General features: G+C 42.9%; 1 protein-coding gene and 1 long non-coding RNA gene across 3 annotated transcripts in view; one reads left to right on the top strand and one right to left on the bottom strand.

The window, feature by feature from the left end:
• Positions 1-8,326, bottom strand: part of SH3PXD2A (SH3 and PX domains 2A) — a 286,817-nt gene that overhangs the window by 177,584 nt on the left and 100,907 nt on the right. The gene's annotated exons all lie outside the window — the stretch shown is intronic.
• On the top strand, positions 845-4,893 carry LOC116483980 (uncharacterized). The gene is made up of 5 exons (XR_004252411.1): positions 845-940; positions 1,030-1,126; positions 2,396-2,451; positions 2,549-2,608; positions 4,696-4,893. It is a non-coding gene; the product is annotated as an uncharacterized LOC116483980 (long non-coding RNA).

Below are 8,326 nucleotides of genomic sequence, written 5' to 3'. Positions count from 1 at the left end.
GGCCTCCCAAAGTGCTGGGATTACTGGCGTGAGCCACCGCGCCCGGCGTAAAGATCCTTTTGAAACGATAATTTGGCCGGGCGCGGTGTGGCTCACGCCTATAATCCCAGCACTTTGGAAGGCCGAGGCAGGCAGAACACGAGGTCAGGAGTACAGCCTGACCAAAGCGGTGAAACCCCGTCTCTACTAAAAATACAAAAAGTAGCCGGGCGTGGTGTCACGCGCCTGTAATCCCAGCTACTCAGGAGGGTGAGGTAGGAGAATCACTTGAATCTGGGAGGCGGAGGTTGCAGTGAGCCGAGATCCTGCCGCTGCACTCCAGCCTGGGCGACAGAGCCAGACTCCCTTTCAAAAAAAAGAAAGAAAGAAACAATAATTTATATTGTGTTGTTATTGTAACTTTCAGCAGTATTTTAATGGGTTGGAGGTATATGTTTCCATGTTGCAATGACATTTTGAAATTATGGTTTAAGGTTTTGAAGAAGGTGGACTGAGCGCGGTGGCTCACGCTTGTAATCCTAGCACTTTGGGAGGCTTTAGCGGGTGGATCACCTGAGGTCAGGAGTTCGAGACCAGCCTGGCCAACATGGTGAAACCCCATCTCTACTAAAAATACAAAAATTAGCCAGGTGTGGTTGTGCGTGCCTGTAATCCCAGCTACTCGGGAGGCTGAGACAGGAGAATAGCTTTAATCCAGGAGGTGGAGGTTGCAGTGTGCGGAGATCACATCACTGCACTCAGCTTGGGCTACAGAGTGAGACTCTGTCTCAAAAAAAAAAAAAAAAAGAATTTGAAAAAGGCAAGGACTTGTATTTTAAAACTGTTTCCATTTATTTGCAGCGCCTGATTAATCTCTCTGAGCTGACCCCATACATCTTGTGTTCCATTTGCAAAGGTTACTTAATAGATGCAACTACCATCACAGAATGTCTTCATACCTGTAAGCATACCGGTCACATTTCTGAATAATTTTTCAGTTTTTGAAATGTCTTGAAAGCATCCTGACTTCAACATTTTCTTTTTCAACAGTTTGTAAAAGCTGCATCGTAAGACATTTTTACTACAGCAACAGATGTCCAAAATGCAATATAGTGGTACATCAGACACAACCTCTTTATAACATAAGGTAAGAAGAATATATAATTTACAGTTGTATTTTAAATACACTTTTTCTGAAAGCTTGAAGTTATATAGTTGGAATAAATTCTTGACCTCTCAGGATGGGCTCAGCGGCTAATGCTATAATCCCAGCACTTTAGGAGGCCGAGGTGAGTGGATCACTTGAGGTCAGGAGTTCAAGACCAACCTGGCCAACATGGTGAAACCCCGTCTCCACTATTAGCCAGGAGTGGCGGCACATGCCTGTAATCCCAGCTACTTGGGAGGTTGAGGCAGGAGAATCGCTTGAACCTGGGAGGCAGAGGTTGCAGGAGCCAAGATCGTGCCACTGTACTCCAGCCTGGGCGACAGAGTGATGAGAATGTCTCAAAAAAAAAAAAAAAAACAACTCTTGACCTCTTTCAAAATTAAAAGGGAACTACATATTCTTTTAAGAAATATGTATAGAGCACTTACTGTATGTACTAGGCACTGTAATATCTGCTGAGGACTTAAAAGAGGCACAGGCCTCTTTCCTGAGAATTTTAATCCCATCACTCACTCAAGTTAATGAGACTAGTTTAGGCTTTTCATTTCCAGTATATAGGTATTCCAAATTCTGTTTTTTTAGAAGTAATATCTGAAACAACTGGCCTCTTTAGTAAAGCCCATTTGTCATTAGCTCATTGTGGCTTATTATTCAAATTTCCAGTTCATACTCAGTTTCTTAAGAGAGGAAAAATACTAACAGTAGATTACTGTTATTTATTCAACAAATACTATTGATTTTTACTACCTTCACACAGGAGTGCTTTGCAGATGATAGACAGAGGTTCAAAATACAGTCTCTGCCCTCAACTCGTATTCTTATGAAGGGAATAAAATCAAATTAACCAGGCGTGGTGTCACGCGCCTTTAGTCCCAGCTATTCAGGAGGCTGAGGTGGGAAAAATCCACCTAAGCCTAGAAAGTAGAGGCTGCAGTGAGCCATGATTGAGCCACTGCACTCCAGCCTGGGTGACAAAAGTGAGACCTTGTCACACACTCACAAAAAAAACAACGCACATGAAACAGTTTAGTGACCCATTCAAGAATCTGTGAATACTTAATGATTACATATATTTACTTAAGGTTTTCTTGAGTGAGTTATATTTTAGGAACTCTAAATGCTACTTGAAAGTAACTCACCTCTCAGAAAGAAGATATCCACTCTCAAGAGAAAACACAATTAACTCACTCTGTACCAAAATGCATTTTTCTGAATTCTGAGGTCTTCTCCATCCTTTCCTTTTATTAGGTTGGACCGACAGTTACAAGACATAGTGTACAAATTAGTGATCAATCTAGAGGAAAGTAAGTTTCTTTTATTACATGGTTGTGAATCCCAGAATCTCTGACTCTACTAGTTACATTTTAAGTGTAATTTAGTCTGTGTTTTATCATTTTTTAGGAGAAAAAAAGCAAATGCATGATTTCTATAAAGAAAGAGGTCTAGAAGTACCTAAACCTGGTAAGTTTGGGTGTATACCATAATGTACTTATAGATTAAAGAATACTAACGATAAAATATATGCCCTTTGAAGTTCCTTTTGGGGGTAGCTTATTATGTGATCAGAGAGATTTTGAAGGTAATGCTGTGTGTAATCCAATTTATTTATAAAAATTAGAGATTGCAGATTGTGGAGCTAGATTCTCTGAGTTTGTTCCTAGCCCTGCCACTTTATGAGGTGTATAACTTAAGCCAAGCCAGTTACATACGTAAATGTCTTGTTTTCTCATCTACAAAATAATGATAATCATACCACTTCATTTAAAAAAATATAGAGTAATATAAGCACTTAAAACAGTGCCTGGCACACAGTAACTGTTCAAACGTTAGTTTTTATGATGATGTAATGTCATGGAATGGACGTGAAATAGATTTGGATTTAAATCCTGGTTCTTTTTGAGACGGAGTTTTGCTCTTGTTGCCAGGCTAGAGTGCAATGCCGTGATCTCAGCTCACCGCAGTCTCCACCTTCTGGGTTCAAGCAATTCTCCTGCCTCAGCCTCCCAGGTAGCTGAGATTACAGGCATGCGCCACCACACCTGGCTAATTTTGTATTTTTATTTATTTATTATGATTATTTTTTGAGATGTCACCAGGCTGGAGTGCAGTGATATGATCTTGGCTCACTGCAACCTCTGCCTTCTGGGCTCAAGCGATTCTCCTGCCTCAGCCTCCCGAGTAGTTGGGGCTACAGGCGCCCGCCACTATGCCCAGCTAATTTCTGTATTTTTAGTAGAGATGGGGTTTCACCATGTTGGCCAGGATGGTCTCAATCTCTTGACCTCGTGATCTGCCCTCCTCGGCCTCCCAAAGTGCTGGGATTACAGGCTTGAGCCACCGTGCCTGGCCAATTTTGTATTTTTAATAGAGACGGGGTTTCTCCATGTTTGTCAGGCTGGTCTTGAACTCCTGACCTCAGGTGATCTGCCCACCTTGGCCTCCCAAAGTGCTAGGGTTACAGGTGTGAGCCACCGTGCCTGGCTTTTTTTTTTTTTTTTTTTAAATGAGGTGGACTCTCACTCTGTCGCACAGGCTGGAGTGCAGTGGCATGATCCTGGCTCACTGCAACCTCTGTCTCCAGGTTCAAGCAATTCTCCTGCCTTGGCCTCCTGAGTAGCTAGGATTACAGGCATGTGCCACCACACCCGGCTAATTTTTTTTGTATTTTTAGTAGAGATGGGGTTTCACCATGTTGGCCAGGCTGGTCCCGAACTCCTGACCTCAAGTGATCCACCCACCTCGGCCTCCCAAAGTGCTGGGATTACTGACATGAGCCACCTTGCTTGGCTTAAATCCTGGTTCTTTGACTTAGCTGGGTGACTTTACACAAATTGCTTACTCTCTCTAAGCCTCAGGTTTTTTTTTTTTTTGAGACAGAGTTTCGCTCTTGTCGCCTAGGCTGGAGTGCAGTGGCATGATCTCGGCTCATTGCAACCTCCGTCTTCCAGTCTCAAGCGATCCTCCTGTCTCAGCCTCCCAAATAGCTGGGATTACAGGCACACACCACCATGCCTGGCTAGTTTTTGTATTTTTAGTAGGGACAGGGTTTCACGATGTTGGCCAGGCTGGTCTCGAACTCCTGACCTTAGGTGATTCACCCACCTTGGCCTCCCAAAGGGTTGAGATTACAGGCATTAGCCATGGCGACTGGCGGTCTCAGTTTCTTTATTAGTTAAGAGAAAAAAAAAAGTAGCACTGGTACTTTAGTAAGGACGAATGAGATGATGCATGTGAAGTGCTAAGTATGAGCCCTAGCACATAGTAGTGCTTATGCAGGGTTGTCTACACATGTTGCTGTTCTAGTGAGCTCTCTCTGCGGCCCTAATAAGCCAGCCACATGTCTGCCTTCCATTGTGGAGTGGTCCCCAGGCTTGCCTCTCATTTCACTGGCTTTGACAGATTAGCTGATGTCATTAAAGACAGGGAGATTGAGTGGTTTATGATCTTTTAAATACTCAACAAAGTTATAATACTTGTGTATTTTTCCAAATATCTCAATTTATGACATTTTTATTCTTAATTAACATTTTTGTTTGACTATTAAATAGCTGTTCCACAGCCAGTTCCTTCAAGCAAAGGAAGATCTAAAAAAGTCCTAGAATCCGTGTTTCGTATTCCACCTGAACTTGATATGTCTTTATTACTGGAATTCATTGGGTGAGTACCCTAAAAATTTACCTTTTAACTTAAAATAAAGAATGTTAAAAGTCCTAATAGGAAATCATTCTGAACTCAGGTAAAATCAAGTTTTCTGACATCCCCTTTGAAAATTATGAAATAATTGAATATTAGAAATAATTAGAAAAAGGTATAAAGGGCCGGGTGCAGTGGCTCACGCCTGTAATCCCAACACTTTGGGAGGCTGAGGCGAGTGGATCACCTGAGGTCAGAAGTTCGAGACCAACCTGGCCAACATGGCGAAACCCTGTCTCTACTAAAAATACAAAAAAAAAAAAAAAAATTAGCTGGGTGTGGTTGCGGGCGCCTGTAATCCTAGCTACTCGGGAGGCTGAGGCAGGAGAATCACTTGAAACCGGGCAGTGGAGGTTGAAGTGAACTGAGGTCGTGCCACTGCACTCCAGTCTGGGTGACAGAGTGAGGCTCTGTCTCAAAAAAAAAAAAAAAAAAAGTGTTTGTCATTCCCATGCCTTTTTTTTATATAGTTGCCACGTGTATATCTATTCCTAAGCAATATGTAGCATTGTTTTTGCCAAACTTGAAATGGTATACTTTTCACTCAGTATTGTGTGATTCATCCCTGTTGAAATATATAGCTCTAGTTCATTCATTTTCACCATTATCTGGCATTCCATTAAAATGAATATATTGTTTCTTATCTTTTCCTGTTCTGTTGAATATTTAGGTTTGTTTCCAGGTTTGTTGGTTTATTTACTTGTTGCTATTTTAAACAATGTTGCTGTAAACAAATTCATATGTATCTCCTGTGTACATGTGAGATAGATAGTTCTCCAAGAGTGTAGATTTACTGAGTCTTAGGGTATGTTCCTCTTCAACTTTACCTGATTTTGCCAAATTAGTTAGATACATTTCTTTTTTTTTTTTTTTTTTTTTTTTGAGACAGAGTTTTACTCTGTCGCCCAGGGAGTGCAGTGGTGCAATCTCAGCTTATTGCAACTGCTGCCTCCCAGGTTCAAGGGATTCCCCTGCCTCAGCCTCCCGAGTAGCTGAGACTGCAGGCACATGCCACCACGCCTGGCTAATTTTTGTAGTTTTAGTAGAAACAGGGTTTTGCCATGTTGGCCAAGCTGGTCTCCTGACCTCAGGTGATCCACCCACCTCAGCCTCCCAAAGTGCTGGGATTACAGACGTGAGCCACTATGCCCGGCTAGATACTTATAAATTACTTCTTTCATACACTGTAGCATATGGTGTACTCCATTTTAGTGCAGCAATGTTAAACAGACTGTCATGGTCCCAGAGTTGGCATGTATCAAACTGTAGTTTTCAAACGCTTAACTGGCTGGCCCAGTAAACTAAAATGCCTTTCTTGGAAAAAATCTAGATTTCTCATGTTGTGTCACTGATGACTATTTTACTTCTCAGTCATCTCTTTATAGCTCTAGGCTACTTGTATCATTTATTATCTAGCATGTGCTTTGTTGTATTTATCTCCTTGTATATTCACTTTGTGCTCTCAACTGTTATTAAGAACCCCTAAGGCCGGGCACAGTGGCTCACGCCTGTAATCCCAGCACTTTGGCAGGCCGAGGCGGGCGGATCATGAGGTCAGGAGATCGAGACTATCCTGGCTAACACTGTGAAACCCTGTCTCTACTAAAAATACAAAAAATTAGCCGGTCGTGATGGCGGGCGCCTGTAGTCCCAGCTACTCAGGAGGCTGAGCAGGAGAATGGTGTGAACCCAGGAGGCAGAGCTTGCAGTGAGCCGAGATGGCGCCACTGCACTCCAGCCTGGGCGACAGAGCCAGACTCCATCTCAAAAAAAAAAAAAAAGAACCCCTACCCCTAAAAGGCAAGAGACATTTCTTATGTTCCCAAGAAGCCCATAGTAGTGGTTGATGATAATGACATAAAGATTCCTTTGGAAAAATTAGAAGAAATCATGTAATTCCAAATTTTAATCCAGCAATTTCTATTATTAAAGAGTGTTGCAATTTATATCTCTATAAGGGAGTAGGTTAAATAATGGTATACCCATACATGAGTATGCGCTAATATAATAATGTGTGTGACGATGTGGAATAATCTCCAAGATGTATTAAGTGGGAAAAGCAAGGTGCAGAAAGGCAAGCACATGTACCACGTGCTCACTTAAGTTTTTTAAAAAGAGGATGGTGGAAAATACGCACGTACACGTATACTTTTTATGTGCACAGACCATTCCTGAAAGGCCATATAAGAACATCTTGGCCGGGCATGGTGGCTCACGCCTGTAATCCCAGCACTTTGGGAGGCTGAGGCGGGCAGATTACCCGAGGTCAGGAGTTCAAGATCACCCTGACCAACATGATGAAACCCTGTCTCTACTAAAAATATAAAAATGAGCCAGGTGTTGTGGCGGGTGCCTGTAGTCCCAGCTACTTGGGAGGCTGAGGTGGGAGAATCACTTGAACCTGGGAGGTGGAGGTTGCAGTAACCCAAGATCATGCTGTTGCACTCCAGCCTGGGCAATGAGAGTGAAACTCTGTCTGGAAAAAAAAAAAAAAAAGTCCGGGTGCAGTGGCTCACTCTTAATACCAGCACTTGAGGAGGCCGAGGTGGGCGGATCACTTGAGATTAGGAGTTTGAGACCAGCCTGGCCAACATGGTGAAACACTGTCTCTACCAAAAGTATAAAAAATTAGCCAGGTGTGGTGGCACACGCCTGTGATTCCAGCTACTTGGGAGGCTGAGGCAGGAATCGCTTGAATTGGGAGGTGGAGATTGCAGTGAGCTGAGATTGTGCCACTGCACTCCAGCCTGGGTGACAGAGAAAGACTGCTGGGAAAAAAAAAAAAAAGAACATATTAATGGCAGTGCCCCTAGGAAGTGGCAGTGGAGTCTATTGAGTCTAGGATGGGAAAAAGTCTTACTTGCCATTGTGTTTGAATTTTTACACATGTGACAATGTGACTTTTGTTTTGTTTTCATACTAATCAAAAGAAGGCTGGAGTAATATCTTTTAATGACTAGCTAATTAAAATTTGAAAATTAAAAAGAGTTGGCCTGGCGCAGTGGCTCTCACCTGTAATCCCAGAACTCTGGGAGGCTGCGGTGGGCAGATTACTTGACATCAAGAGTTCGAGACCAGCCTGGTCAACATGGTGAAACTCGTCTTTACTAAAAATACAAAAAAAAAAAAAAAAAGCTGGATGTGGTGGCTTGCACCTGTAATCCCAGCTATTCAGGAGGCTGAGGGAGGAGAATCACTTGAACCCGAGAGGCGGAGGTTGCAGTGAGCCGAGATCACGCCACTGCACTCCAGCCTGGGCAACAAGGGCCAAACTCTGTCTCGAAAAAAACAAAAACAAACAAAAAATACAAAAATTAGCCAGGCATGGTGGTGCGTGCCTTTGGTCCCAGCTACTTGGGAGGCCAAGGCAGGAGAATCACTTGAACCCGGGAGGCGGAGATTGTGGTGAGCCGAGATAGTGCCATTGCACTCCAGCCTGGGTGACAGGAGCGAAACTCCGTCTCAAAAAAAAATAAAAAATAAAAT

The sequence above is a fragment of the Hylobates moloch genome, unplaced genomic scaffold, assembly GCF_009828535.3.
Source record: "Hylobates moloch isolate HMO894 unplaced genomic scaffold, HMol_V3 SCAFFOLD_3, whole genome shotgun sequence".
In the NCBI taxonomy this organism is placed as follows: Eukaryota; Metazoa; Chordata; class Mammalia; order Primates; family Hylobatidae; genus Hylobates; species Hylobates moloch.
Note: the sequence above shows the minus strand (reverse complement) of the source record. Positions and strands in the feature narration are given on the sequence as shown.